The sequence below is a fragment of the Mauremys mutica genome, unplaced genomic scaffold, assembly GCF_020497125.1.
Source record: "Mauremys mutica isolate MM-2020 ecotype Southern unplaced genomic scaffold, ASM2049712v1 000524F_np12_subseq_200237:301267_obj, whole genome shotgun sequence".
NCBI classification, from domain to species: Eukaryota; Metazoa; Chordata; order Testudines; family Geoemydidae; genus Mauremys; species Mauremys mutica.
The window spans coordinates 16586-30484 of record NW_025422993.1 but is presented as its reverse complement, the minus strand read 5'-3'; positions in this window follow the sequence as shown (position 1 = coordinate 30484).

The window sequence follows — 13899 nt, the reverse complement described above, 5'->3', positions numbered from 1 at the left end:
AACCGTCCTTTTGAAGATGCGCCCGGGGACGGCATACCAGATCTTTCTCCAGATCCCTCCCTGCCTTTTTCTAACCGTTTTTCTCATTTCCTCCCGGCGTGGGCCCAGCTGACCACCGATGCCTGGGTCCTAAGCACTGTGGAACGTGGTTACCAACTCCAATTCGTTTCACCCCCACCTTCCCACCCTCCTTCCCGGTCCCTCTTCAGGGACCCCTCTCACGAGCAACTCCTCTTACAAGAGGTGCACTCGCTCCTCGCTATCGGAGCAGTAGAGAGAGTTCCGGAGAGGGAGAGGGGCAAGGGGTTTTATTCCCGTTATTTTTTGATCCCCAAGTCCAAAGGGGGCCTCCAACCCATCCTCGACCTGCGAGACCTCAACAAATACATGCTGAAGTTGAAGTTCCGCATGGTATCTCTGGGGACCATTATCCCTACATTGGATCCGGGAGACTGGTATGCCGCCCTCGATATGAAGGACGCTTATTTTCATATCGCCATCTTTCCACCACACAGGCGTTTCCTCCGATTTACAATCACTCACCTTCACTTCCAGTTTGCGGTCCTCCCCTTCGGCCTATCCACGGCCCCAAGGGTGTTTACGAAGTGCATGGCCGTTGTCGCTGCCCACCTCCGTCGGCATGGCATCTGCGTTTTTCCCTACCTAGACGACTGGCTCATCGGGGGGACTCGCAGACCACAGTCCAGCAACATGTCACAGTGATCAAAGACTTGTTCACACGTCTGGGCCTGGTTCTCAACGTAGAAAAGTCCACCTTAGTACCAACTCAGAGGTTGGACTTTATTGGCGCGACCCTGGACTCATCACTAGCCAGAGCCTACCTTCCTCAGCTACGATTCCAGGCCCTTACACAGCTAATTCGCGCCCTTCAGACCTCTCGTATGTCCTCGGCCCGCGCTTGTCTCCGCCTCCTCGGTCACATGGCGGCTTGCATGCACGTAATTCCGTTTGCCAGGCTCCGCCTCCGCCCCCTCCAGCTGTGGCTCAACTCGCTATACCGTCTGCACAGGGACCCTCTGGATACCCTGCTCACCATTCCAACGAGCGTCCTTCAATCCCTGAACTGGTGGCTGGCCCTATCACTCGTATGTGCAGGGGTCCCATTCCATCCTCCTCAACCTTCCCTTTCCCTGATGACGGACGCCTCGTCCCTCGGATGGGGGGGGGGCTCATCTCGGCCATCTTCGTATTCAGGGCCTTTGGTCGGTGCAGGAGTTGAACCTGCACATCAACGTGAGGGAGCTGCGTGCAGTGCGCCTGGCATGCCAGACGTTCCAAGCTCGCCTCCGCGGCCGTTGTGTCTCAGTCTTTACGGACAACACAACGGCCATGTACTATATCAACAAGCAAGGCGGGACGCGCTCTCCCCACCTCTGCCACGAGGCGATGCTACTGGGGGAATTCTGCATAGCCCACTCGATACATCTGGTGGCGTCGTTCCTTCCCGGCATCAAGAACACCGTCGCGGATCGCCTGAGCAGATCCTTTCTCTGCCACGAGTGGTTGCTGAGAGTGGACATCGCTCATGCCATTTTCCAACAGTGGGGATTTCCCCATGTAGACCTGTTTGCATCCCGATCAAACCGCAAATGCCAAGAGTTTTGCTCCTTTCAAGGCCTGTCACCGGGCTCTCTGTCAGACGCATTTCTCCTTCCATGGACTCGTCATCTGTTCTACGCCTTTCCCCCGTTCCCCCTCATACACAGAGTCCTGCTGAAGCTCCGACGGGACAAAGCACGTCTCATCTTAATTGCGCCAGCGTGGCCCAGACAACACTGGTTCACCACGCTGCTCCATCTGTCAGTAGCCAGCCCAATTCCTCTGCCACTTCACCCGGATCTTATAACCCAAGATCATGGCACTCTCTGTCACCCAGACCTGACGGCCCTCCACCTCACAGCGTGGCTCCTGAGTGGCTAGACCAGTCGGAATTGCGCTGCTCTGCCCCCGTGCAGTATGTTTTATTGAGCAGCAGAAAGCCTTCCACTCGGTCTACCTACCTGGCCAAGTGGAAGCGCTTCGCTTGCTGGGCTCAAGCGCACGACACTATTCCTTCAGAGTTTCCACTTCTGATGGTCCTTGACTATCTCTGGTCGCTAAAACAGCAAGGTCTTGCACTGTCCTCTATAAAGGTGCACTTAGCAGCCATCTCCGCTTTTCACCCCGGTGAGGGGGGCTATACACTGTTCTCTCATCCGTTGACTACCCGTTTGTGACGGGTCTGGTACCCCAGCACCCCCGGGTGGCAGGGGCGAGCTGGAGCCTAGCGCCGCGCCACTCTCTTGTTCTTCGGCCTGCTCCTGGTAACCGGCGTATTACGGCCTACTGGTCAGAGTTCACATAAACACCCCCTCTCGGAGTGGGGTAGCACGGCCTAGCGGCCAGAGTCCAACCAACCCCCTCCTCGGAGAGGGATAGCGCGGCCTAGCGGCCGGAGTCCAACAAACCCCCTCTTTGGAGCGGGGTAGCGCGGCCTAGCGGCCGGAGTCCAACAAACCCCCTCTTCGGAGCGGGGTAGCGTCCGGAGTCCAACAAACCCCCTCCCCGGAGCGGGGTAGCGCGGCCTAGCGTCCGGAGTCCAACAAACCCCCTCTTCAGAGCGGGGTAGCGCGGCCTAGCGGCCGGAGTCCAACAAACCCCCTCTTCGGAGCGGGGTAGTGCGGCCTAGCGGCCGGAGTCCAACAAACCCCCTCTTCGGAGCGGGGTAGCACGGCCTAGCGGCCGGAGTCCAACAAACCCCCTCTTCAGAGCGGGGTAGCGCGGCCTAGCGGCCGGAGTCCAACAAACCCCCTCTTCGGAGCGGGGTAGTGCGGCCTAGCGGCCGGAGTCCAACAAACCCCCTCTTCGGAGCGGGGTAGCACGGCCTAGCGGCCAGAGTCCAACAAACCCCCTCTTCGGAGCGGGGTAGCGCGGCCTAGCGGCCGGAGTCCAACAAACCCCCTCTTACCCCCCCGCTCGGCGGGGATCCGCCCGCAACACGCCGAGCGGTACTGCAGCTTTAAGGCTGTCAGTCTTGACAGTCCCCTGGGTCACTTCTTACCCTGTCTAGCTGGCCGTCGGCGTTGTGGGTCCCTCCTGGCAGGCGCCCCCCCCACCCGGGGTCTCCGGTACGGCCTCTGCTCGGCTGACGCCCCGGTCCAGGCGCACTGGCTCTCCTCCTGCAGGAGCTGACGGTCTGCGTCCTTCTCCCCCGGTGGTCAGCCCCAACTGAGCAGACCTGCAGGCTTTTATACCGGTCTGCCAGTTGGAGCACCCCCAGCAGAGCTTCCTGGGCGTGGCTTCCTCTGCTATCAAAGCAGGGTTAACCCCCGCTGTACCAGTGCGGGGCTGTCCCGCCCCGTCACACACCCTCCCCCTTAAGACAGCCGTCGGGGCCGCCTGACCCTCGCCCTCCTCCTCCCCCTCCTCCTCCCCGATTCGGGAGAAGAAGTCCGCGTTCCCATGAGCCTTGCCTGGTCGATGTGACACGCGGAAGGCGTAGGGTTGGAGGGATAGGTACCACCGCATGATCCGGTTATTCGTCTCCTTCATACTATTGATCCATCGGAGGGGCGCGTGGTCAGTCACTAAGGAGAAGGGGTTCCCTAATAGATAGTACCTTAGTGTTTCGACCGCCCACTTCACTGCCAAGGCCTCGCGTTCTATGGTGGAGTACCGGGTTTCGCGGGGGAACAGCTTGCGGCTAAGGTACAAGACCGGGTGTTCTTCTTCCTCTACCTCTTGTGACAGTACGGCCCCCAGCCCCACCTCGGAGGCATCCGTCTGCAGGATAAAGGTTTTTGAAAAATCCGGTTGTACTAGTACCGGTTCTCGGGATAATTGTTCGCTCAGGGGGCGAAAGGCCTTTTCACAGCCTTCCGTCCAGCGTACCTTCTGGGGTTGCGAACTGCGTGTCAACTCCGTCAGGGGGGCAGCCAGTGTGGCAAAGTTAGGCACAAACCGCCGATAGTATCCGGCCAGCCCCAAGAACTGCCGGACTTGCCTCTTGGTCGTGGGCGTAGGTTACGTCCTTAGAGCTTCCACCTTGTCTACGAGGGGGCGGATCTTCCCCCGGCCAACCGTGTAGCCCAGGTAAGTCACCTCCTTCTGGCCCAGGTGACATTTCGCCGGGTTCGCAGTGAGGCCGGCTTCGCCCAATGCCCGTAGAACTTCGGTCAGGTGTTGCAGATGCTCTTCCCAAGTGATACTGTAGATGACAATGTCATCGATGTACGCCGCGGCGTATTCGTTGTGGGCGCTCAGCACCTGGTTCATGAGTCGCTGGAAAGTAGCCGCGGCCCCGTGCAATCCGAACGGCATCATAGTAAATTGGTAGAGTCCGAACGGCGTTGGAAATGCTGTCTTTTCTCGTGAGGCCGGTGTCAACGGGATCTGCTAATATCCCTTCGTCAAGTCCAGGGTGGAGATGAACTCGGCTTTTCCCAGCCGCTCCAGCAGCTCGTCCACCCGGGGCATGGGATAGGCGTCAAAACGTGAAATTGCGTTTACCTTGCGGAAGTCGATGCAAAACCTGACTGTCCCGTCTGGCTTGGGGACCAACACTATGGGGCTCCGCCATTCACTCCGCGACTCTTCCACCACCCCTAAGGCTAGCATCAGCCCGAGCTCCTCCTTCACTGTCTCCCACATCTTCCTGGGGAGCGGGCGGTGTGTGTCCCGCACTTTGTGCCCTGGAAGGGTAGTGATGTGGTGGTTTGCTAGCGTGGTTCGTCCGGGCCGCGTCGACAAAACCACGGGGAACGCCGCCACCAGTCGTTCTACCTGGACCCGCTGGGCGGGGGTAAGCTCGTGGCCTATGTCGGCCGTCCCGGCTGTCTTGGGTTCTCCCGCCAGCGGCCCCAACTCCAGTTCTGGCGAGTATGGGGCTATCATCAGGCCCTCTCGGTCCCTCCAGGCCTTAAGGAGGTTCATGTGGTAGACCTGGGTATCCCTCCTTCGCCCGGACAACCGTACCTCATAGTCGACTGGCCCAATCCGCCAGACCACTTCAAAGGGGCCCTGCCACTTGGCCAGCAGCTTGGACTCTGAGGAAGGGAGCAGCAAGAGAACCTGATCCCCCGGCTCTAAGGTTCGCACCTTGGCCCCCTTGTTATAATGAGCCTCCTGAGTCCGCTGGGCTCTAATCAGATTTTCTCGGGCCAAGGTCCCCAGCTCCCGGAGGCGTTCCCGCAGGTGGATGATATACTGCACTGACCCTCGAATGCGGGTCTCCTGCTCTTCCCAGGTTTCCCTTAGGAGATCGAGGATACCCCTAGGCTTCCTCCCGTAAAGGAGCTCAAAAGGGGAGAAGCCTGTGGACGCCTGGGGTACCTCTCGCACCGCGAAGAGGAGTGCGGGGAGTAGTTTATCCCAGTGTCGTGGGTCGTCCTCCACAAACTTCCTCAGCATGGCCTTCAAAGTGCCGTTGAACCGCTCGACCAAGCCATCCGTCTGGGGGTGGTAGACCGAGGTCTTTAGCGCCCGGATATTCAGCAGCCTGCACAGCTCCGCCATCAATCTGGAGGTCACATTCGTTCCTTGGTCAGTTAGTATCTCCCTCGGGATACCCACCCGAGCAAAGATCTGCAATAGTTCACTAGCGATGACCGGTGCTGTGGTGGACCTCAGTGGCACCGCTTTGGGATAGCGCGTGGCATAATCGACCACCACCATAATGTACTTATGGCCTGTGCCGCTCTTCTCTAGGGGTCCCACGAGGTCCAGGCCTATCCGGTCAAAAGGCGTCCCCACCACCGGCAAGGGTACGAGGGGGGCCCTTGGTACACCTTTTGGACCGGTTCTCTGACATTCGGGGCAGGAGGCGCAATAATCTCGTACCTCCGCATGGATGCCCGGCCACAAATACCTCTGGGCCACCCTTTGTAACGTCTTCTCCCTCCCTAGGTGTCCGGCCCATGGCACCGAATGTGCCAGGCGAAGCAAGTCCCGTCGGAACCGCCGCGGGACCAACAGCTGGCGTAGTTCTTCCTTCGTCTGTGGTTCTGGTACCACCTGATAGAATAAGTCCCGATGGATCTCAAATCGGGGCCCTTGTGGCTGGCGGTGGGGCGGGTCTTCCCCCCCGGTGAGCTAGTCGCCTGTTTCCATACCCGGCTGAGGGTGGTATCCCCTCGTTGCTCCTCGAGGAAGTCGGTGTCCACCTCTAGCCAGCCCTGGCCCTCGCTTGCTGGCGCTTCGGTCGGGACTTGGCTCCTTACCCCTCTCCCGGGGCTCCCCGAGGGCCCCTCTAGGGGGTCCTCAGCCGCTGGCTGGCCTAATAGTCCCGGTCGTCTAGCCCGTTTCCCAGTTCTCCTCCCGGGCGGCATAGCCCCTTCCCTTAAGAGGTTCGTGAAGCCCGGCCAGTCACGCCCTAAGACCACGGGGTAAGCCAACTTAGGGGCCACCCCCACTAGACACCGCGCCCGGTGTTGGGCCGCCTCTAGCTGTACCCAGACAGTGGGGTACAGCTTCACATCCCCGTGGATGCACTGTAGCTGGATGGGGGCCCCGGCGGGGCCGGTGGGCTTAATCAGCCCCTCCCGAATAACCGTCTGGCTACACCCGGAGTCAACTAAGGCCCAGGCAGACGTTCCATCCACCTTCACCGGCAGAACTATTTTCCCCGGCTCCCAAGCCCAGGCCCGGTGACCCGCCGTCCACACCTGCCCATAATTGCAATCCATGTACGGGCACTCCCTTCTGAAGTGCCCTATCTGACCGCACTCGTAACAGCGGTCACATCTCCCTTCTTCGATAGGGTTGTGGCGGGGGCTGCCCTGCCTCGCTGGTGCCTCTTCCTGTCGTCTCGGGATATCTCCTCGGGTTGTCGCCCTAGGGCCCCGGGTTACTGGTATTCCGGGGGGCTGGGCATGCCGGCGAGGATCGCCCCCATCCCCCTTACGTGCCCCCCGGGCCTGCCCTGGGCTCCGTTCACCGGGCTCTCCCCCCTTGGGGTTGGTCTTCAATCCCCCCCCTGCGGCCTGGTAGTCCTCCATCCTGCGTCCGCGAGGGTCCTGGGGCGGTGTCGCTGCACCCATTCCTTCCCTCCCGGCGGCAGGGCTTGCAGGAACTGCTCTAAGGCTACCATCTCTGCTACTTGAACGCCCGTCCGCCCTTCCGGCTCCAACCACCTCCAACAGAGGTCCCGGATTCGCTGGGCCACGGCTCGTGGCCTGGCCCCTAGCGTATATCGTTCCAGGCGGAGTCGCTGGTGGTAAGTCTCCGGGCTGACGCCCACTTCGTCCAAGATGGCGGCCTTGACATTCGTGTAGTCCAGTGCGTCTTGGGGGTCCAGGTTACAGTACGCCGATTGAGCTGGGCCTGTCAGGTAGGGTGCCAGTATCGTGGCCCAATGGGTGAGGGGCCACTGTACGGCGGTCGCGACTCGTTCAAAGGTCACGAGGAAGGCCTCGGGGTCGTCCCCCTGCCCCATCTTAGCTAGGCGCACGGGTAATCCTCCGAGACCCTCGCCAGGGTTGCCCCTGATGGCCCCTAGAGGCGTACTCGGTGCCGTTCCGATTAGTGTTGCCATCGGTTGAACCAGCCGCTCCTGGTTCGCCTGCTGCTGGGTTGTCAGCTCCCGGATCAGCTGCTGCTGCTGTTCCTGTCGCTGTGCGTCTTGTATCTGCTGCTGGGCCGCCAGCTGCTGGAGCAGTTGAGTTTGCTGCTGCTGCTGTTGCGCCAGCTGCTGCTGTTGATTCTCCAGCAGCCACTTCAAAAGTTTCTCGGGGTCCATTTTGGGCGTCTGGGACCTTATCTCAGGCCCGGAATCGTCCTTGGTCAGGTGCCAGTTGTGACGGGTCTGGTACCCCAGCACCCCCGGGTGGCAGGGGCGAGCTGGAGCCTAGCGCCGCGCCACTCTCTTGTTCTTCGGCCTGCCACTGGTAACCGGCGTATTACGGCCTACTGGTCAGAGTTCACATAAACACCCCCTCTCGGAGCGGGGTAGCACGGCCTAGCGGCCGGAGTCCAACAAACCCCCTCCTCGGAGCGGGGTAGCACGGCCTAGCGGCCGGAGTCCAACAAACCCCCTCCTCGGAGCGGGGTAGCGCGGCCTAGCGGCCGGAGTCCAACAAACCCCCTCTTCGGAGCAGGGTAGCGCGGCCTAGCGGCCGGAGTCCAACAAACCCCCTCTTTGGAGCGGGGTAGCGCGGCCTAGCGGCCGGAGTCCAACAAACCCCCTCTTCGGAGCGGGGTAGCGCGGCCTAGCGGCCGGAGTCCAACAAACCCCCTCTTCGGAGCAGGGTAGCGCGGCCTAGCGGCCGGAGTCCAACAAACCCCCTCTTCCCCCCCGCTCAGCGGGGATCCGCCCGCAACACGCCGAGCGGTACTGCAGCTTTAAGGCTGTCAGTCTTGACAGTCCCCTGGGTCACTTCTTACCCTGTCTAGCCGGCCGTCGGCGTTGTGGGAGCGGCTCCCCCGTAGGTCCCTGCCGGCAGGCGCCCACCCCCCCTGGGGTCTCCGGTACGGCCTCTGCTCGGCTGACGCCCCGGTCCAGGCGCACTGGCTCTCCTCCTGCAGGAGCTGACGGTCTGCGTCCTTCTCCCCCGGTGGTCAGCCCCAACTGAGCAGACCTGCAGGCTTTTATACCGATTTGCCAGTTGGAGCATGCCCAGCAGAGCTTCCTGGGCGTGGCTTCCTCTGCTATCAAAGCAGGGTTAACCCCCGCTGTACCAGTGCAGGGCTGTCCCGCCCCGTCACACCGTTTCAGAAAGGGCCTTGACCATCTCTACCCCCAGGTGCGCCATCCGACTCCTACCTGGGACCTCAATCTGGTCCTCAACAGGCTCATGTTCCCACCCTTTGAGCGATTAGCCACCTGTTCCTTGCTGTACCTGTCATGGAAGACCGTTTTTCTGGTGGCTATCACATCAGCCAGACGGGTCTCTGAGCTCAGAGCGGACCCACCGTACACCGTTTTTCATAAGGACAAGGTGCAGCTACGTCCGCATCCAGCATTCCTCCCGAAGATAGTGTCTGCGTTCCACAATAACCAAGACATCTTCCTTCCGGTCTTCTTTCCAAAACCTCACGCATCCTCGCGAGAGCAACGACTTCACTCCCTGGATGTTCGTAGGGCGTTGGCTTTCTATGTTGATCGGACAAGACCATTCCGCAAATCCTCTCAACTCTTTGTGGCAATTGCTGACCGAATGCGAGGTCTTCCTGTCTCGTCGCAGCGAATCTCCTCATGGCTCACAGAGTGCATACGCACCTGTTATAACTTGGCGAATGTCCCTTTGGGCCATCTCACCGCCCACTCTACCAGGGCCCAGGCATCTTCCGCTGCCTTTCTGGCACATGTACCGATACAAGAAATATGCCGAGCAGCGACCTGGTCGTCGGTTCAAACTTTCGCCTCTCACTATGCTCTGGTTCAACAGTTGAGAGACGACGCAGCCTTTGGCTCTGCGGTCCTGCATTCCGCCATGTCTCACTCCGACCCCTCCGCCTAGGTAAGGCTTGGGAATCACCTAACTGGAATGGATATGAGCAATCACTCGAAGAAGAAAAAACGGTTACTTACCTTTGTAACTGTTGTTCTTCGAGATGTGTTGCTCATATCCATTCCACAACCACCCTCCTTCCCCACTGTCGGAGTAGCCGGCAAGAAGGAACTGAAGGTCGGGTGGGTCGGCTGAGGTATATATGCGGTGCCGTTATGGCGCCACTCCAGGGGGCGCTCAGCCGACCCACTGGGGTTGCTAGGGTAAAATCTTCCAACGAATGTGCACGCGGTGCGCGCACACCTAACTGGAATGGATATGAACAACACATCTCGAAGAACAACAGTTACAAAGGTAAGTAACCGTTTTTTCTGCGGTGTTGGAATCTCCCTGCTCACATTTTAAGCGAACAAAAGATGGGTGCTGGCATTCTGAGACCCTCAAAATCCTGCCCTGGGGGCCAGACAGTTGAGCAACCAGCATCCACAACCTCTACCATGATAGCATCCTGTCTGGCAACAACTCACTTATCAATAGCTGGGGTCTGAAATCCTCATTTCTTTGTTGTTCTATCACTGTAGTCTCCACTTTCCTATTGCTTGTCTGTATAATCTCTGTCTGGTTCTGTGATTGTTTCTGTCTGCTGTATAATTAATTTGTTGGGTGTAAAGCAATTCAGGTGGTGCGGTATAACTGGATAGATAATCATGTTACAATATGTTGGGATTGGTTAGTTACATTTCAGTAAAATGATTGGTTAAGGTATAGCTAAGCAGAACTCCAGTTTTACTATATAGTCTGCAGTCAATCAGGAAGTAAGGGGGGGAATGGGAATGGGGGTAGGGGAATTGGAGTTATGTTTTGCTAAGAGGGGAATAGGAAGAGGGAATGGGAACAGGGACACAGACAAGCCTCTGTGGTGTCAGAGCTGGGAAGGGCGATACTGAGGAAGGAAATTGGAATCGTTGCTTGCTGGAAGTTTACCCCAATAAACATTGAATTGTTTGCACCTCTTGAACTGCGGGTATTGCTGCTCTCAGGTCATGCGAGAAGGACCAGGGAATGGGAGCGTGATGGGATAAACCCTCTAAGAAGTACGTCTTTCAGGATGTGAAAAACCCTGAAATCAGTATAATTAAGCTGACCTAAGCCATGGTTAGATAGTGCTAAATGAAAGGAAAGATTGTTCTGTCAATGTAGCTATTACAGGGATGGAAAACCCCTCCAGTCACTGTAGCAACTATCTACTCCACAGTGCTATAGCAGTGTCACAGCAGCATTTAAGTGTAGACAACCTCAGAGTGAGACCAGGTCTGGCTCTGTGGATGCTCAGGCACTACAACAAGAGCAGTGACAATACACTGATGCTTCTGTAGTTGGCAGGATTCAAACTTGCCTGGGGAGACCCCAATGGATTTCTAGTCCATCGCCTTAACCACTCAGCCACAAGTACTTGGTGTATAGGTGCTTCACTACACAATGATTCTGTTCTCACTGAATTGTCACTTCATATTGCTCAGACCAGCTCCCCCAGCACACTCCTGGCTGTGCATTAGTGTAGGTGTGTCCATGGCTGAACAACAAGGGTTCCTGCCCATTTCCCTTCCGGCTGGAGCATGATTAGAGTGTGTTTGTGGTTAACGACATTGCTATAGATTGTTGTTCATTCCCCACACTGACAATTCAGACCGTCCCGTTCCTATTCGAATCTCCACCAGATCATGCCAATAGCCAGAGTCAGGATTTCTCTGGGGCACTGAAATGTTTCAGGGGGTTGGTGCATGAACTCAGCCTTGCATCCATCCCTGATGTTTCATGGACTAACAACAGCAGCGTAAAGAAAGAGCTGATCCAATATCTCACTGTCAGAGGTGAAGGTGGCCTCGTCCCGTCTGCATGACCATTGCCATTGCAGGAGAGAAGGTGTCAATGGAATCGAATGCGCTGGCTCAGACAAGAGACACAGGGAGGTTTTGCTGTTCATGGATCTGTGCAAGGGAAATTGTGTCTCTGTGTGAAATTGAGGAGGGAAATGAAACGTCCACATGGTGGCCCAATGCACTAAGGAATGTGGGCAATGGACTCCGGCTGGGAAATGATTTCACAGGATCAATGTATTGCCCTGATTAAAAGCTATGGCTAAAAGGGAGCCACTGTTGTTAGTACCTGAACCTGTGTAGGGACACCCGAGTGGGTATCAAGTCCATTGCCTTAACCAGGGGTAGTCGATTATTTTATCAAGATTCAAATTTCTTGGTCAAGGTATAGTCAATGTATAGACGCCAGAGAAAATAATAAACTGATAAGAAGAAGAATATAGAAATATTTTGCAGTCACTATGGGCATAACTATGATAATTGTTTTGTGTTTCACTCTTTATTATGGCACCACCTTCCTTCCCTTTAGACTTCTAGTTTACCAAGGGTAAAACTAAACATTTCTTCAGATACCAGGGAGTGTTTGTGTTCATTCCTGCTAGCTACACAGGGATTTGATGTAGCTGCTTTCAATCCTCCGGCTCTGCCAGGTTAAGTAACATTTCAGGCTGTCACTGAACTGAAGGAGGGAGATCATTTTTTGACAGGTTACGCCTCCTCTTAAAGGTGTTTGTCTGGCAGCCTTGGTTCCCAGGTCTCTCCTGAGGGAAGAAAGTTTCTGTGCAAAATACCAAACCTTTTAACAGAGCGGAGGGAAAGGCAACGGCCACATGATGAGGCCAATATGTACCACCACATGATTCTTTTATGTGGGATGACTCTGAACACTGACTGATCTGCACTCTCTTGTGTTTGAAGAGATGTTGAGTTTTGCACTTGGGAACCTATAAGGCTGAAGCAATGTTATGGATAGTGACACTGCGATTGAAGGGTGATTTAAGGTTGTAAAAATTGTTAAAAACACTGAGCTTAAACGTGAACTGCCTGTTATTAAAGGCTGGTTTCCCCACGTCGGTTCCATGAGCTCTGCTAGAAAGGCCCTGGGTTCTCTCCTGCCTCGGTGGGAACTCGAGGGAATCGTCCCCTGCTGCCCTTGGCTCCAGGTTGATTTTTCTGGGGAGGGGGCGTGGAATTGAGTTGTTTGCTGTTGAGAAGGGAGCCAGGCCGGTTCTCAGGGAACGAGAACTCCCAGCATCTGCCTAGCCCAGCCCAGGCTGCTGCCCTGTCCCAGCCTCTGTTCCCCTGGGGGCCCTGCGTGTTTGACTCTAGAGCAGGCTGGGAGCAGCAGCTGAGGCAGAGGACACCTGGGCTGGGCAGATAGGAGGGAGTTTAGCAAGTGGAAATGGTAAAACCGCAGTGAAGTATTACCTTGGACTCGACGGCATTTCTCCATTGGTCTGTCTGCTCTGGGGCAGGGACAATGACACGTCCTGCTGCATTCATCATTTCAAAGGGTGGTTTAGGATTTTCATTCTCCAACACGGTGCACAAAGCCGGACTCAACCCAGGGTGCAAACAAAATGAGCCACTCACAGGTTCTGGCAGCCACAATGAGCGTTTGGTGCGAGATCTCAGACCTGCCCCTGCCCCAGAGGGAGGGGGGTGTCTACAAGGGGCTTGGACCACTGATCTATCAGCACCTAACTCCCAAACTTTCAGTAACTCTATTATCAGTGCCCATGAGTGTAATTTAAACCATGAGAAAAACCACACTAGGCTAGACCAAAGGCCCATCTAGCTCTGAATCTTGTCCTCTGACAGTAGCCAATACCAGGTGCCCCCAAAGCCACCACTGGGAATGGAACCCAGGATCACCTGTTTACAAGGCAGGTGCTTTAGCCAGCTAAGCCATGGTGCCTGGCTGGGTGTAAGATATAGTGTCTGCCCACACCTGACTCCCTGCCATCTCCACCAGGACCTGACAAGCTTTCCTTGTGTTCGGATTCTGCAAAGCGGAGGAGCAGGTGACATTTTCCTTGCAAGCTGTGTGTGTGAGTGAATCTTTGGCCAGCTCTGCACTACAAAGTTGTTTCAGCAGAAATATATTGCTCAGGTGTGTGAAGAACACACAACGCTCCCTCGGTCGGCAGCTTGGTGTGGCTGGTGTACACACTGCAATGCCATGTCTGGTGGTAAAACTGCCCTGTTTTGGTGACAAAATAAAACCACTTCGATGAGAGGCCTAGAGCTTTTTGCAGCAAACTTAAAGTGACAGAGTGCCAGTGTAGATGCTGCTGATCATTAAATCACCATAACTGGCCTCTGCCAGTATCCGACAATGCCCGCTGTGAACTCGCCTGCCCTGCATTCCTGCTACAGAGGCTGGGCCCCTCCCCTTTCCTAGCTCCAGGAAGTTCTGGCAGCTGAGCCTGCTGCTCTGCTCCGGAAGCCAGGAGCAAATCACTGCCGTGGAATGCTGCTCTCCGGCCCTGCGAACACAGAGCAGGGGGCAGGAACTTCCATACATGGGGCCACCGGCATCCGAACTGTGACACCCCATGACACCCCTTCCCTCG